Source organism: Monodelphis domestica, chromosome 3 (assembly GCF_027887165.1).
Source record: "Monodelphis domestica isolate mMonDom1 chromosome 3, mMonDom1.pri, whole genome shotgun sequence".
In the NCBI taxonomy this organism is placed as follows: domain Eukaryota; kingdom Metazoa; phylum Chordata; class Mammalia; order Didelphimorphia; family Didelphidae; genus Monodelphis; species Monodelphis domestica.
In genome coordinates, this window is record NC_077229.1 from 342,914,291 (window position 1) to 342,932,926 (window position 18,636).

Below are 18,636 nucleotides of genomic sequence, written 5' to 3' on the forward strand. Positions count from 1 at the left end.
CCATTCTATCTTCCCTCCCTACTCCTTCATCAATACCCTTGGCATGGGGGTACTACTCTCAAATGTTCTAATGCTGCCTTTAGGCCATCCTGTCACATTATGGAGGAAAGAAATGTTTTTAAAAAGGAAAGAATTATTGACAATTAATACCTTAATGCATTTATTCTCCAAAGTGTATTTGTTTTTTTTAAAGACTATTCTGGGGGAGAGGGCCATATTTAACCAAAGGGATTCTACCTTTTCTTATAAATGAGGACACAAAACCCATAAAGGAAATGAGACAACAGAAATATGACTACCAGCCCATGGTCATATTTAGAACCAGTACGAGAACCTACATACTGAGTAAAGACTGATGGAGATCACAACTAAATTGTTGTAGGAGAGCTGAGATTAGTCCCAGGCCAGAAAGGGGGCTCCCTCAAGAATGATGGGCTCCAATGATTCTCTTTAGAAAAAGAGAAATTTTATGAAGTTGAATGTAAGTTGAATTATTGAGTTGAATGGCTGGGAGGCAGGTATAAGTAAAACACTACCTCTCCTTAGAGACAGTTTTGAGAATTCTTATACCTTACTGTGGACAGAAATCACATGACCAGAAACAGGGGGTTGGGGGAGAATGTGCTATGAGATTGTGAGGTGCCTTGGTATCTGGGGTAGAAGTCCAGTGTCCCTGAATACAAAAGAGGGGGAGTTATGCAGTTCAGGGGATGAACTGATATCTGAGATGCAAATGGACGCTTATCAAAAACAAACTGGTAGGGGCAGCTGGGAGGCTCAGTGGATTGAGGCAAGTCACTTGACCCCCAATGTCTAGTCCAAGGGTCCCTAAACTACAGCCTGAGGGCCACATGCAGCCCCCTGCAGTCATTTATCCGGCCCCCACCAGACTTCTGGAAGGGGCACCTCTTTCATTGGTGGTCAGTGAGAGGAGTGCTGCAAAGCGCAGTGGCGCTCACATACAGTACTACTTCCGGTGACATAATCCTTTGCATGGCGCCTTGTTCTGAGAGTAACTGAATGAGAACGAGGCACCATGCAAAGGATCATGTGGCTGCACAATGGAAGACGTCAAGATGGTGAGTGGCAATCGGGGAGGGGATTCTGCACTGTGCATACTGCTACAGGGTATAGTGGTGGCAGTGATGGGTCTGTGCAAGGTGTGACAGGCCCATCCCAGCCAGCGCTGCAGCCTCCACTATCCCAGACAGTGGTATGCAATGTCACAGGCCCAGCACTGCCTCCAGTACTGTATACAGGCATCGGATAGCAGTGATCTGACCTGTGAAATGAGCAGTGGGCCTCTACTGTGAGAAGCCCATCACTGCCACTGGGCGTTTTATAAGATACCCCCTGTTTTTGGGGGGTCAAATTAATATGACAGTGTCTTATTTTCAGGGAAACATGGTAGTACAATGACCCTCATACTCCCCCAGATGCACAACATCATGGCCCTGTGACTCTGAAAGATGCATTCAAGTCAAGCAGCTTGCTAATTTCTATGCATCTTTCCCCTCTAAGACATATCCTAATCTCAGGAACCATGCATTCAAAATGGCAACCATCTTTTGCAGCACTTATGTCTGTGAACAGACTTTTTCCAGTATGAAACATCTGAAATCTCCAACCAGATCTAGACTAACTGATACACACTTGCATCACTTGTTATGGCTAACAGTGACAAATATGGAACCGGACATCGACCATCTCATTAGCCAAAAGCAAGCCCATAATTCCTTTTGATATACTGGTCAGTTTGTTAATTTAAATTTACTTATTCTTTATTGTAAATATTGTATTTGTTCCCATTTTTTTTTACTTTAAAATAAGATATGTGTATAGTTTAAGATCTGGTACTGCAAGACCACCTTCCTTTGTATTTTTTTTTCATGATTTCCCTGGATATCCTTGATCTTTTGTTCTTCCAAATGAACTTTGTTATGTTTTTTTTTTTCTAATTCAGTAAAGAAGTTTTTTGGTAGTTCAATGGGTATGAAACTAAATAAGTAAGCTAATTTGGGTAGGATGGTCATTTTTATTATGTTAGCTCATCCTACCCATGAGCAGTTAATGTTTTTCCAATTGCTCAGATCTAGTTTTAGTTGTGTGGAAAGTGTTTTGTAGTTGTGTTCATATAGTTCCTGTGTTTGTCTTGGCAGATAGATTCCCAAGTATTTTATATTGTCTAGGGTGGTTTTGAATAGAATTTCTCTTTCTAATTCTTGCTGCTGAGATGTGTTGGAATATATAGAAATGCTGATGACTTATGTGGGTTTATTTTGTATCCTGCAACTTTGCTAAAGTTGTTGATTATTTCCACTAGCTTTTTAGTTGATTCTCTAGGATTCTTTAAGTAAACCATCATATCATCCACAAAGAGTGATAGCTTGGGTCATCAAAACAATTTGGTACTGACTAAGAGACAGAAAGGAGGATCAGTGGAATAGACTTGGGGTAAGTGACCTCAGCAAGACAGTCTATGACAAACCCAAAGATCCCGGCTTTGGGGACAAAAATCCGCTATTTGATAAAAACTGCTGGGAAAATTGGAAGACAGTATGGGAGAGATTAGACTTGGATCAACATCTCACACCTTACACCAAGATAAACTCAGAATGGGTGAATGGCTTGAACATAAAGAAGGAAACAATAAGTAAATTAGGTGAACACAGAATAGTATACATGTCAGGCCTTTGGGAAGGGAAAAATTTCAAAACCAAGCAAGACTTAGAAAGAGTCACAAAATGTAAAATAAATAATTTTGACTACATCAAATTAAAAAGTTTCTGTACAAACAAAACCAATGTAACCAAAATCAGAAGGGAAATAACAAACTGGGAAACAATCCTTCAGAACAAAAACCTCTGACAAAGGTCTAATTATGCAAATTTACAATGAGTTAAATCAATTGTACAAAAAAAGAAGCCATTCTCCAATTGATAAATAGGCAAGGGACATGAAAAGGCAATTTTCAGTTAAAGAAATCAAAACCATCAATAAGCACATAAAAAGTGTTCTACATCTCTTATAATCAGAGAGATGCAAATCAAAACAACTCTGAGGTATCACCCCACACCTAGCAGATTGGCTAATATGACAGCAAAGGAAAGTAATGAATGCTGGAGGGGATGTGGCAAAGTAGGGACATTAATTAATTGCTGGTGGGATTGTGAATTGATCCAACCATTCTGGAGGACAATTTGGAACTATGCCCAAAGGGCACTAAAAGACCGTCTGCCCTTAGATCCAGTCATAGCACTGCTGGGTTTGTACCCCCCAAGAGATAATGAGGAAAAAGACTTGTACAAGAATATTCATAGCTGCGCTCTTTGTGGTGGCAAAAAAATTGGAAAATGAGGGGATGCCCTTCCATTTGGCAATGGCTGAACAAATTGTGGTATATGTTGGTGATGGAATACTATTGTGCTCAAAGGAATAATAAAGTGGAGGAATTCCATGGAGACTGGAACGACCTCCAGGAAGTGATGCAGAGCGAGAGGAGCAGAACCAGGAGAACATTGTACACAGAGACTGATACACTGTGGTACAATCGAATGCAATAGATTTCTCCATTAGTGGCAATGCAGTGATCCTGAACAACCCAGAGGAATCCATGAGGAAACAACAACAATAACAACAATATACAGCTGCAGAGGAAAACCTGTGGGAGTAAAAACACTGAAGAAAAGCAACTGCTTGACTACAGGGGCCAAGGGGGATATGATTGGGGATGTAGACTCTAAATGAACATCCTAGTACAAATATCAACAACAGGGAAATGGGTTCAGATCAAGGACACATGCAATACCCAGTGGAATTGCTCGTCGGCTATGGGAGGGGTGGCAGGAGGGGAGAGAGGGAAAGAAAATGATTTTTGTATCCAAGGAATAATGTTAGAAATTGACCAAATAAAATAATGTTTAAGATCTGAAAAATAACAATAATAATAAAATGTCTAGAATAAAAAAAATAAGATATGTGCAGTGTGAAGAGGGATTTGTTCATATTTGTTGTTTTTTTATAGTTTGGCCCACCAATGGTCAGGGGGACAGTAAACTGGAGTAAAATGTTTGGAGACCCCTGGTCTAGCCCTTACCATTCTTCTGCCTTGGAACCAATACACAGTATTGGTAAGGGTTTCAAAAAGAAAGCAAACTGAAGGTGCATATTTGTGCTTATTAAAAACTAGTGGAAAGGCTAAGGAGATGCCTGCTTCCTTCAGCCAGACTGCAGGGGTATTAGAATAGGAACTCCTCCTGTACTTTTTGAGCTGAGATTCCTCTAGGGAATTGGGGTGCCTAGGGAAACCCCATACCCCCATCTCATTATGAATATTAAAGTATTCATACAAAACCCCTATATTAATGTGTCATCTATGCAGAAAATGCAACAGGAATGTTTGCTATTAAAATTAAGAAATAACTGAAGATTCTTATGTTGCCTGAACTACTAAGACATCAATGATTAAGACTTCAAGGTTATTTCTACCTCTAATGTAACTTTATGACTATGAACTAAGTGGAAGAATAAATTTGCTTACAGGTAGATGTGTCAAACAGAACTTTCTGGAAGGCTTTCTGGGACTTCAGCATGGTACAAAGAATGGTGTCACTATGTCTGCTTTGGTTTACTATACACAGTGGGGCTGGAGTCCCATGGCTCTTCCTTGGTTACTGAGCATGATTATTGCCTAATGAGGTAATATCTCCTGTAAAGTGAGTCAAGTAATGAATGTCTGATGTTAAGGAAATTAGGAGTGGAAACGAATCACTCCAGAACTAACCACCTAAGAAGAATTGGAGTGATTTCAACAAAGACAAAGCTAAATATTTGCAAATCACCAACTTAGCAGTAAAATTCACTTCTTACAGAAGCCAAGGTCCCTGAGTGGAAAGAAAATTATATTTCAAATCAGAAGATCAAGGCTCAAATTCACTTCACCTCTGTAAGACTCAATTTCTTCAAACTGGAGAATAATATCTATCCAACCTTCTTTACAGGGCTATAGGGAAAACCCCTTATAAAGTTTATATAAATGTGAACCATTCTTATCAGGTAAATTTGATTCAATTTAGGGAATTAATCAATCAACAAACATTTCTTATGCATGTACTATGTACCCTGCAGCATCCGTGTGCTAAGCACCAGAGGCTACAGAAATAAGTAAACCATTCCTACCTTAAGTAGCTATCATCCTAGTGGAAGGAAGGAAGAGGGTCATACCATGTTAATAGAAAAACAAATCTAAGGAGGGAACAAGTACTGATAACTGAGAGAAGTTAAGAAAGGCTTCATGTAGGAAGAGGGGCTTGTTAAAGGGAGTTTCTTAATCTCTTCCTCTGTCTCTTTAAGAGGCAGGAACAGAAACATTTCTCAGTAAGAGCAGTAGAGAGCTGAAGATTCCATCACCTAGGAAATGAGTGAAGTATGTAAGAGAGAGACAGTTAAGAGAAGGGACTTCTTTTTCCTCTGGATTTCTAGAGAGCAGGAGGTCAGTCAGTCTTTGTCTTGGTCAGACTGACAGTTGGACTATTGACAGCTGGGATAAGGAAACTGAATTTAAGGAGGCTGTAGGTGATAAATGTTTATTGATTAGCTTAGGTAGTTAGGTAGGGAATATAATTTTAGTTAGACAGTGTAGAGAAGTTAGACCTGACCTGGGTCAGCCTGTCCCCAAAGATAGTTAGATTTAGGGTTTTTTAGAGATTTTAATTAGGACTGGGATTTCAGGTATAGCTATAAGATATTAGAGTAATATTCTCACTTTCTTTCTTCCTATTTCCTATCTGAACTTCTTCCCCAATAAACTAAGTGTTTGGGGTTTTACCAAACTGCTCTCCTCATATTTTGTCAAACTACCCAAAATTTAACCCTTAACAAGTCTTAGTTGGGTTTAGAATCTCAAATTTCCCTCAATGAGGAAGTGAGAAGAAAATAAATTATAAGCATATGAAGCAGTCTCTGAAAAGACAAAAAAATGAAAAATGGAACCTCGTGCTTGGAAAATTTCTAGTAAGCCAGTTTGGCTGAAATTGAGAGCTTGAGGACAGTTACTATAAAGTATTATAAAGTAGGTTGGTCGCAGATTGTCTTTAAATGATAGGCTAAAGGAATTTGTATTTTATTCTGTATTTTATTCTAGAGTCATAAAAGAAAACCACTGAAGATTTTTGTGCAGGAGAGTAATATTTTATTGCTTTCATATGAGTAGTTACATAAATACAAGTGGGAGGAAAGGCATTTTTTTTACATTGACATGCACTTTGGTATCTGGAAAATAGTTTCCTTGTAATTTAATATGTACACCAGCTTCTTTTAAGAAAAGATATTCTATTGGTACGTACTGGGGCAGCTAGATGGTACTGCATAACTCTGGGTGTAGAGTCAGAAAGATCCAAGTTGACCTCAGAGACTTCCTGAGTGATCCTGGGTTGTCATGTCACTTCTGTTTGCCTCAATTTTCTCAACTGTAAGACAGGAATAATAGTAGATAAAAAAAAAGTAGTAAGAGTTTTTGTGAGGATCAAATGAGATATTTATAACAAGCAAGTATGTGAAATTTAAAGTTCTTCTTAAGATACATATTTTTGTTTCATATCACATCTTATTTGTATTTCAATGGCATTTTCAAGTTTTAATATTCTTTTTTCTGCCACAATAGAAAAAAATTGCTCTGCTTCCTTTCTACTTACAGTAACATTTTTTTTGGTGTCAAAATGTCAATAAACACAGACTTTTAGAAGTCACCAAATCATATCTGAAACAGAAAAATCTCATACAATATTTGACAACTCAGCTAGAAAAGTGGGAAGGACTTACTTGTACAAAAATATTTATAGCTGCACTTTTTGTGGTGGCAAAGAATTAGAAACTAAAGGGATGTCCATCAGTTGGGTAATGGATGAACAAATTATGGAAATGCTGGTGGCAGAATATGATTGTGGTATAAGAATGATGAGTAGGGAGATTTCAGCAAAAGCCAGAAAGATCTGCATGAACTGATAGAGAATGAAATAAGCAGAACCAGGAGAACACTGTACACGTTAACAGCAATATTGTATGATGATCAACTGTGAAAGACTTAGCTATTCAACAATATGATGATCTGGAACAATACTGAAAACAGGACAAAGAATGCTATGCAGATCCAGAGAAAACTGTTGGAGTTGGAATTCAAGTCAAAGCATAATATTTTCCACTTTAGTTTGTGTTTTTGTTTTGGTTTTGGTTTTGTATGAGTATTCTTATTACAATGGTCAATATGAAAGTAAGTTTTCCATGATAATGCATGTATACTCTAGGATCAAATTGCTTACCACTTCCAGGAGGAGGTAGGGAAGGAAGAGAGACAATTTGGATCTTATGATCTCAGAAAACATATGTTGAAAATCATTATTACATGTAAGAGGGAAAATAAAATCAATAAGCTAAAAAAAAAAAGGTAGCTCTTGCCATAAAGATCTATTATTTAACTTGAAGTTTTAACTTTGTTCCTCGCTCACCTATAAAAGGATCTTGACCCCATAATATTTCACCTTGCATAAGAGAAATGAATGAGAGCTTAAGGAAGGTTGTTTAAAAGCTAAAAACTTATAACAGGGAACTAAACTAGGAAATTCTGATTACAAGGAAATCATCCCCTTTCTGACCTATTATTTAAAAAAAAAACTTTATAAATTTCTTTCTCAAGTATAAGCTTTTCTGGAAATATTAATATATGAGAAGTGAGAAGACCTGAAAAATGTAATATCTTCTGAAAAATCAGCATCCTAAATCTTGGTCTTCCAGATAATGCTGAATCCTTTGGTATTATAGATGGCAAAAATACTGGCATCTAGCTCCATCTAGTGTTAAAGAGTCATTATTGCAGCCAATTCGGCCTCAAACTCGGGCACAAGCAATTCCAGCTTTAGATCAGGTGCTAATTTGCTATGGTTCCTCAGGATGAGATTCTGGGTCATTAAACACCAGAGCCCGTGATCCTACACTTTAAGATGCAGTTTTTTATTAGTAAAAAGAAATGAAAAGTTAGTAGAAATCAAAGAAAAAGACAAATTGGCTCATTATTTGAATAATACCTAAAGTCAATCAACAAATGTGCCAAGCATCCTGTAGGGAAGTCTGGAGATACTACAAAAGACATTTCCTGCTCCTGAGGAGCTACAGTCTGAGGGAGAGAGCACACAAAACAATTACATACAAACAAGCTATAGGTAGAATGAATTGGAAACAATCAAAGGGAAGGCATTAGAATTAAAGGGAATCGGGAAAAGCTTACTCTAGAAAATATTTTAGCTGGAACTTGAAGGAAGCCAGAGAAACTAAGAGGCAGAGATGACAATAGAGAACATTCTGAGTATGGGAGATAGTCAGGGAAAATGCAGAGACTCAAGAGATAGAATTATTAGAAGCTATGAAATATTAAATGCGAAATTTCCCTGATGGAGAAAATGAGATTTTTTTTCCCCTTTGGGCAAAGTCAGCTAACATAAAGCTAATTATCACCTTATTCTGACACTTTCATATCTTAGACTTAGAAAAAAGTTATATAAGGCCTGAGGAAGGGCAGGGCAGAAGCACTCACACTGCAAGTGTGACGATATTAGTGGATTTTGCAGAGGTGACTAAATTCGTCTTAGGTGAGCAATATTGAGGATTTAGCTCTTAGTCTTTGCTTACATCCTACCCTCTCCCCCAATTTAATCAGTTTCTTTTGAGCATCAGTGTTTCCTCTTAGAAATGATGTAAGGGAGTTTGGCCTTTGAGTCTTGAGGCTTTCACCTTTCCCTAGTTTCTATATCTACACTGATTTATAAGCTTCCTGAACCTTCTTGAGTCTCTGAGGTAGCGCTTCTTTATCCAAGTTCAGTTCTCTCCTACCTTCCAAATTGTCTTTGTCAAGGTGATATTATTTCTAGAGGCTTTGTGTGATTTAGAATTGCCTTAGTTTCTAGATCTTGATGAGAAACATCAGGATTAATCTGATAAAATAATGGAAAGTTACCCAGGAAGTGGTTTTTAATCAGAGCAAGGAAATAATCAAGAAAATCACATTGAGCCATAGCATTGGGGTTATAATCTGGTAAAACATGTAGAGCCTTAGCACTGGGACTTGCACTGAACTATAAAAAATGGATGATTAAATAGTCTTTTGAAAAGAGAGAAAGAGCAGAGTTCAGGGAAGCTTGGTAAAAACAATAGCCATAGACTAGCAACTTCTTTTGGACTGTCCTCTTTACCTTCAGTTTTTAGGTTTCTATGAAAGGCAAGAACAATTCAGAGTCATTCTCTGCCTTTTGATTTCTTTGTTTTAACACTCTGGGAAAGCCATTAAGGAGATTCCCTAAAAACGAGAAAAGAAAATAAATCTACCTAGTCATAGACTAGATGATATTTGAACTTTCCAAGCTATATTTTCTAGATTCATGCCTAAATAGGTTCCACAAGTCTAATCTGGCTCATGACCCTCTTTGAATTAGATGTCCTACAACCATGTTGGCAAACCTTAGGGCCCGTGTGCTGCTCCCTTCCCCCTCTCCACATGCACCTGATGACATTTATCACTTCACCCACCTCTCTGCCCAGCAGCCCAATGGGAACTGAAATGTGTGGTTATTATGGATGGAAAGGTTTCTTGACTTCTTGTCTCAGAGAATAAGCTGACAGACCTGTGTAGGCCCGAGAGGCAGTTTGTAAATTCAAACACTATCTGACTAGATGACAACTTGTTAAAAAACATTAATTTGGGTTTATTATTATCAAAGTAAAAGAGGAAGGGAGGAGGACCAGGAAAAAGGATTTTGCAAGAAACCATCTTCAAAGTCTTCTGTCTAGCCTTTCTCTACATTGGCTCTCTATACACCCCACACTAGTTATCTACTCTGAGCTACTAGTCCTCCAAATTGCTGATAGACAAATTAAAAGTTCATCAGATATATGATACTTTAAACTCTTTGTGAATTCACCCTCTTAGGCCAAAGACCAAAATGGCTGGGCCTTTCCCACAGTCATTTTCTACTGGATACTGGCAGCTTTCTCTCTCTCTCTCTCTCTCTCTCTCTCTCTCTCTCTCTCTCAGCAGTCAGGAAACTCGCAGGATACAGGCTCTTACAGGAACACAGGTAGATGGAAACTGGAGACAGGGATTAACAGGATTGCAGGATAGCTGGAAACCAGGAATGCTGGAAACCTTCAGCTCCTCGAGGACCAGATAGGCAAACTTCCCCTAGGCTCAGACAAACCAAGCCACAGGAAGTAACTCCTCTGATCTCCTTCACAGACAGGAATCAATGGCTGTCTTCAACTGCTTCAATATGTCTGCTTTTATTCCTTCCCCAGATTCTAGAATAGCTCTTTCAGTTTTGTGCATGTGACCAGACCCCCTTTTGCAAATCCTTGCCTTTAGCCTCTTTTGCAAAGTCCTTCTTTCTTTCATTCTCTCTTACAGAACACTTCCTCCCTCCCTGTGGCATGAGGGCACTCAGTCTCTAAAAGATTGGGTATCACTGTCCTCCATTAAATGCATAACAATTTCTTTCATATCCATAAAAAAGTGTTGACATAAAACCATGCCAATTTATTATCCATCTGCTGGAGTACCCTGGATCAATTTCATTTGTTCATTCTATAATCCCTGGCTTATTCAGTCAACCATGAAGTCTTCTAGTGAATTTGGCTATTTTGCCATTATTCCCATTTGATTATTTAGTGATAGCTAAATACCCTGACCCCCAAATGTGAATAATCTTCTTCATTCAGGTGTGTGACTTTATTCACAATTTTATCAATAAAATTCAAGACCCTCCTTGGATGAATATGTGAAAGCTTTATAGTCTTGCAAGAATAGGCACACGCTACAAGAAAGTGGTATGTGCACAGGCTTGTTGCAGTAAGTCTTTTATTTTTAACTCTAACGCAGTCCCCTCCCCTTCTGTTCTTCATTACCTTCAATACTAAAAGTGCATGTTCTTCCCAAAGAATTCCATCCAAGATCCCTCTCCCATTAAATACATTTCAATATATTGAATGTGCAGGAAATGACTTGCCAAATCCTGCCCAGAGGTGGGAAGAGAATATTCTTTAGCTTCATTAATTCTTATTAAGCAGGCAAAGCGAGGGTTGGGTTCACCTTCAGATCTCATTGCTGACCCTAGCTGTCTTTAACCTGTTCCAACTGCCCCATTCCTTCTTCCTTCATTGATCATTATCTTTTTATAAGAGCCACACCCTGTTATTTCTTCCATTTCTCTCTAATGTTGCTCTAGATTAAAACAAATTAAACAATTAAATCCCAATGGTATGTAGAGAATTGAGTTGCCTATAATAGAACAAATTTGGTTATTAAGCACCCTCAGGTTTCAAGAACTTCAATGACTAATTCAAATAATTGTTTGGGATATAGGATGACATAATAGACTGAAAACAGTCATATTACAATTTGCATTATGCTCACATCTTCCACTGACCACTTGTTTTGATTATAGAAATTTGCCATAAATGGAAAAAAAAACAACAAGGAAAGGATAGCATCAACTATTCTACTTCAGGTAAAAATCAGAGCTATCAGTCTTTCATGCAATAACCAGCCTCAGGAATATTCAGAATCAGGTAGACCTACCAAGTTAGAAGGATCCCATCCCTGCTTGGACTGAGATTATCCTTTCAACTTTTATAAGGACCTGCACCTGTAACTGTTCACATTTCTCCAAGTGCCTTGTGGCTTTTCTTGATCCAACAACACCTGAACTCAAAACTCAATATCAGTTGGGATCCCAAGAGCTTTTACCTCAAATGGCAGATCTCACCAGTCACAGCTTAGAGCTGAACATATTCCATGATTCACATGTAAAAGAAGAGATTTACTCTATCTCTTAAGGTAGAACTCATCTTGGCATAAATTAGAAATCATTCGAGTACTATAGACAAATGAATTCTTAATAATCCAATTTCCTTGTCTAGAAATTCCATAACCCAAAGACCTTGCAGGGATAATTACTTTGCCCACTCAAATGACTTCTTCTAGCCTTACTATATGGAAAAGTTAAAGAGAAAAACATTTTATCTGTAAACTTGTATGTACCGATTATTTATTTTCTTTATTTTCTCTTTCCATAATTTAGTCCTCACAGACTCATTCCACAATGGATATAACTAGTAGGATTCTATCCCAAACTATTATAAATTACTTATCTGGGAGTCCTCAGGGCCATGAGCTTATCCCCATTTTGATACTTAAAAGTTTTCCTTTCTGTATTCAGGAAACAAGATTGTTTTCATTGGAATTAAAAAACTATTACAAAATGGAAAGGAGATTTGCAAACCTTACAAAAAATAAGATTCAATATCTAAATATTCAAATTAAAATTGTAGTACTACTAGTTGGTTGTTTCCCAATTCATACACCTTTTCCTTGAGCCAGAAAAAGATTAATAAATCAGCAAACAGCTTAACATTTTAGTAGCACTATCTCAAACCTGTCTTTCTATGATTAATCATGGCTTCATCATCTAGCTGCTGAACTCTATTGGGAGATGAGAACATTCTTACTTGTTTTAAGTATTGGTAATAGTTTAAACTTCTTAGCATCAAAACATTCACCCATTTTACCTTGAAATCTTGTTTACTCGATTAATACAAACAAATTATAACTTTCCTCATTTCTACATCTTTGGAACTTTCTAAATAGCCCTCTCCTTTGGATTTTAAAGTCCCTCCATTGCTTTCATAATCAGATCGACCACTTCTCAAACCTTCTGCTTGGCTTTTCACCACCATAATTCAAATAAACTTCACTACACTAAGTATCACTTTAAATATTAATCAGTAACTCAAAAGAATCCCAATTTTAAAAGATTGTATCATTTAAACTCGATATCTTAGCACATTGCTTTATTTAATTCATGTCAGAAATTAGTTTAGTCCATAGTACAAATTGGTAAGCTGAGATATCTATTTGTGATTAAACGAAATCCATGGTATGTGCAGATTGCATTAGTCATCTGTTTACATTTAAGCAATGAAGTCATTCTTATCCTGAAGCACAGATTTTTAACAGTAATCTATAGAATATTTACCATGTTCCATATAGTATTTAACAGTATTCCAAACTACTGATAGATGTTCCATCTCAAATTTACAGATTTAGAACTTTTTCTTTCCTAATTTTAACTTGCCAGCACTTTTTCTAGATTGAGAAAACTCTTAGTGTCTAACCATTTCCTTCTTCTATGAAGATGGTACTAAATTTCTCATATTGTAAGTTACTGAATTACTGCATTTAATTTAGCAGTCAGTAATTCAAGTCATCTGTTTACTTACCTGTTAGCTGCTTGATGACCTAAAAACAAACTTTACCCTCTCTAGGCTGCTAACAAGGCTTGCTTGGTATAGCCCTGATCACACTACCTATTTTCAAAGTGAAGTCAGACATTGGTCAGTTTTCAATTTGAATTTACCAGAATGAAAACTGTTCATGATGTTTATAAGTTTTAATCCTTTAAACCATTTTATTCTCTTTAAGTCTCAAAGATAAAAGCATGCTTCATACATGTATGAAGACAAGAGATGTCTTTACATAGGTGTTACAGAATAGCAATGAAATAAGTTTTCAGAGCAACATTCCTCTGCTAATTGTGGGTGTTGCTTTTAAAAACTCTCAGACCTTGATTCACTTTGTTCAAGATTTCAACCCCTTAATGACCGATTTCACAATATCAACTCTTTCAGGAGGGTAGGTTAACAAGTTATGCACTTTTTTAAACATTTGAGGTTAAAGTCAGGTAGGTGATATAATATCCAATTAATCCTTTGCATTAAGTTAGAGCTGCTAAGATAGAAATCTTAGCAGTAAAACCTTTTAAAAAGAATTTTATAAGTATCACTATATTCTTAGTATTTGCCAAATCTGTGATTATTATTGAAACTTGTACAACTAACAGTACACACAGCACCTGTAACCCTATGAAATCTGATAAACAATTTACAATAACATTTAGGAAATCCATTTGAGAAGCTGAATAGTTCTTTCTATTTTCCACTACTCTTGTCAAATTAGTTTATCTATCCTTATTCCCAGTTTCCTTCAATGTTGCTAGTGGAGAAGAAAGAGGGAAGGGGACATTTTTTTAATTTCCCTCTGTTTTGATTTGATCAAGCCCAAAACAGATAATTTATTTTGACTTAAGCTAGTTTTTAGAGTTTGAGAAACTCTAAATTGAGAAATTCAGGTATTTTCAGCTCTCCCAAGTATCCAGTAATGTGGAGGGACAAATAGATCATGAAACACACAGAGATTTGCTTTCTAAAATCCTAGCTTACTCACACAGTTACCCACTAGAAGGCAAACAGATCCCTACACACTCTCTGCAAAAAGGCTGAGGCAGTTTTATCTTTCCTTTGGAGTTCAAAAAGCTATGGTAGAATTCTGGGATTTAGGAGTAGTCAAACCTTCTTGATTCCCTTTACTATCACTCTTCCTGTCAGTCATACTTCTATACATATTTCTATCTCTTTCATTATTATTCCACTCAGGATCAGTGTTTGGAAATTTTTGCTTGAGTGCCTGAACACCAGCCCATGATCCAGTCCCCATCCATAGGGCTGGTGGGGAAGGGCAGACACAGCTAAAATTGCCTTAAAAGATCTTAAACCTTGTAGTAGTAGTCTCTTGGTAACCGAGGATGATGATTGTCTTTGTGCGTTTTCATCTATGGATAGATGAGTGTGCACAAAGACACTTGTACGTGAAAGAGATTTAAGTGGAAAAGTTGATGCACAGAGACCGTCCCACTCTCTCGGTGTTGGAAGCCTGGGTCCAGTGGCACGAAAAGTCGTTACACCTGGAGACTTCCTCAGGATGGCCGTGTTGTCTTTTGTGCTCCAACACGCCCTAAGCACTCCTGCTGAAGAACAAAATATCACTGTATAAGCCCATGAACATCTTGCCTAAAACTCTTGTCACTAGATCCATTGAAGATCACATGTTGCCTTTGTTAATTGTTAATTGAATAGATGATGATGATGGATGGATTTCAACAAAATTGGTTAAATTGTGTGCAACTTTTGGAGAATTTAATAAGCTAAGAATTTAATTGTAATTTTAAGGAGTCTTAAGAAATAATTTTATATAACTAGTGGTTTTTGAATGGATGATATTTTATATTTATATATATATATGTATAATTATAAAAAATGTTGTGTTAAAGGTAGAGAAACAAAGAAATGTTCCTACCAAGGTATTTCATTTCTATGAATCAGGAAGCCAGAAAAAAGAGCTCCTGCAAAACTCTTCATTTTAGTTTATTTCCACCAGAGAAATCTAGATTGCTTGATAATGTTTTAGACCCAAATAAGTTGTAATTATACAATCCCTCCTTAGGAGTATGTTGACCAACACCAGAATCACCCTAGGATGCCTGGAAGAGCTATGAGGTATATGAATCAATTTACATACACACACACAATAGAAGAGGAAAAAATAAATTCTGGATAAAAATCTATTAAAATCCTATGTGTATAAAATTATGAGTAAAAATAAAATCATAACAGGTCCTTGAATCACCAACAAGGTCCAATTAAAGTGACTTATGTCATACAAGCATGCAGGATAATTACAGCAATCTTACACTTACTCATTTGCAGCCAGGATTGCCATATTATGAAACTGAAAATGGAACTAAGGGCAGATTGATTCCCTAGTATGATTTTTTTTTTCCAATCTCAGGAAGAGGGGAGCCACAAAGGAAGCCAAAGGAAGGTTCTTGTAGAAACCTGGCATGAGGATGTTCGATATCTGAAATTTCCAAACAGTCCCCCAAAAAATCAAAGAGGGGATTGTGTGAAGGAAATTTACACCCTTCTCCTAGGGTCCCACATGGGATATTGTCCTGCTTGCATCCATGGAGCTACATCACCTAGACTTGTCATCTTCAATGGATTCAAACAGTAGTAGTTTAACATCAAATTGTTGCATCAATTATTTGTTTTTCTAGTCATTTATATATATATGTGTATATATATATATATATATATATATATTATGTGTCTCTATTTCATACTTGTGCTGCTGTATTTTATTAATACCAGGAATAAAAGAATGCAGAAGGAAAATTTTGAAGTGAGCCATTTGTGTGATTATACCTGTATTTTTAAAACATTAATTGAAGAAAAAGGCATACTTGGTCCTCATTTGACTTTCAATGATTAACACTGCATACTCAGAGGAAAATTCATGATAAAAGTAATGGGATGGGAGTTTAACTCTATATGAGTCTAACAGTTTTTCTTTGGTGTTGCCCAGTAATCCTCAAGAACTACTCTCAGGGACATGCCCACTGGGCATTAGAATTATCACTGTTGCCTAGGGTGCAATATTTGCATTTAGTGATCAATGTCAGTCATAGACCAGACATCCCCATCTCAGTTTCTAAGCACTATGGCAAGTAACAAAACTTCTAGAAATACATATACTTGCAAATCTTTGCCTATCGATCTTGGCTAAAAAGCATATCTACTTCACTTATTTAAGCACCATTTTACAGAGACAAAAAGGAAAGGAGATTTAAAACTTCCATTGATGCTTACTAGTGTGGGAGAGGGGAAATGCTACCTATCCAGAAGAGCAGACAACTGATTCATTATCACCAACCCCAATAATTTCCATGTCATGCTGCCTTCAAGTCCTCTCTCCTATAGGATTTTGGGCTCCAGCAAGTATTCACTTGATCATGCCTTGATGCTTCAACACAGTACCTGGCATGTAATATTTGCTTAATTTATCTTGATTGTTCCATATCCACTAGAACATTTTTTAGATGTTACCATGGGAATCAATTTGAATCACAACTATTATTTGAACAAATGGGTGATGTCTATCTCCATGTCCCCAACTTCAGTAGACTTCCATGAGCAAATGCTAGGACAACCCTAAAATTCCCATCTGGGGAAATGCCAACCCTACCATCAAACACTGATACAACCATCAAAGTTTGATGGAGGCCATGCCTCCAGATTCTGTTTGTATTTGTCTTTGCTCATCCCTGCTCCAGGTAGACTTGGCCTCAGAGATCAGGATGGACTGTATGAATGACAAGCTGGATTCATTGGAGGTTAGGGGAACCTCTTGCACACCCCCTCCCCCTGGCAAGGGGGCAGAGTAGAAGCTAGAATAGAACACACTAAAAATCAAAGATATGACCTCTCAAATCAGAAATCTGCTAGAAAATGGAAAGATTTAGAGAGGAGTATTCCATGATTAGAAAGAAACTTGGTAAGAATTCCTTTTTGTCAACACTTCTGCTCAGGGAAAGATGCCCACTCAGTGAGTCAATAAGCATTCATCAAGCATTCATGACTATTAAGTGCTACTCAGTATAATAACTCTCACCATTTCCTGAGGTTCAGGACTTTTGTTCTCCATGGTCAGTATCAACCATAAAATTGCATCAGTTTTAGGACACTATAGCAGTCAGCTAAATGTTTCTAGAAATAGGACACACTTGCCAAAAAGTTTCACCTATAGATTTCTTCCACAGACAGAATTTTCTGTCTGCCCAAATACCTTCAGCGGCTTATTTTGGGAAATTCACTGTAACATTATCTAGAGAGAACTAGTGTTCACCATGAATTTATTTGGGGGCTCCAAGTGGGAGAAGTACAAATCTGAACCCATCCTGTTTAGGGGGCAGTACCCCTGAGGTAGTGAAAAATCGGCAGTTTCTAGGGAATGAAGGAAAGTCTTATCCATGACCTTTTGGATTCATTATTTATGGACTCTGGTTTGGCAAGTACAGTGTGTGTCAAATACACACCTATGTGAATGGCAATTCATAGGAAACACTTCAGAGCTCAATCCTCGTGCAGCTGGGATCTCAGGATTTCTTAGGAAGTTCCATCTATCTCCAAACAAGGGGCTATCATTACCCAGGCTCCTCACAGCCACCTCCTAAGAAATGGACTTCATAATATTTTTGCTGGAGAGCAGATGTGACCTTTGTCATGTGTAAACACCACCTGCTTTTTCTTTGTAGCCTTTGGTGCTTTGCACAGTGCATAAGTACAAAGTAAACCAAACACGTGTTGATTTACTCACTACTTGCACGATTCAAGAAAACTATGAGAAAAAACCTAAAATTCTCACATATGAGGAAAAACAAAGCCATGAAATACTCATACCAAGAACTTCCAGAAGTCCAGTCAAAGCCAGAAGAGCAGAAACCAGGCTTCTGGCCTCACTGGGGCTTCCAGGGTACCCTTATTTGCAACAAGCCAACTTGTAATATAACAATGAGAATATATTCCATTGAAAGAAGTTCTGGAGCAGCTAGGTGATTCAGTGGATAAAGAACCAGGCCTAGAATCAGGAGGACCTGGGTTCAAATATGATGCAGACATTTCCTAGCTATGTGACTCACTGCCAAGCCCTTATGGCTCTTCTGCCTTGATACTGCTATTTGTATTGATTCTAAGACAGGAGGAAAGGTGTGTGTGTGTGTCTGTGTGTCTGTGTGTGTTTTATTTTAAAAAAGATGTAATTGTATAGTAATATAAGGATCTTGTTTCCCAGTGTTAATTTACTTTATCTTTTTTTTAATAAAAAAAACTTCCCAGATAATTACAATACCAAACAAAATTGAGGAA

The 18,636-nt window shown here is 37.3% G+C and overlaps 1 long non-coding RNA gene across 1 annotated transcript in view; it reads right to left on the minus strand.

Annotated features, from left to right (window-relative positions):
• LOC103092719 (uncharacterized) overlaps positions 1 to 5,537 on the minus strand; it is a 29,374-nt gene extending 23,837 nt beyond the window's left edge. Inside the window, exon 1 of the long non-coding RNA XR_008917765.1 lies at positions 5,179 to 5,537. This is a non-coding gene — a long non-coding RNA (uncharacterized LOC103092719). The remainder of the gene's footprint in view (positions 1 to 5,178) is intronic.
• Between the last annotated feature and the right edge of the window lie 13,099 nt (positions 5,538 to 18,636).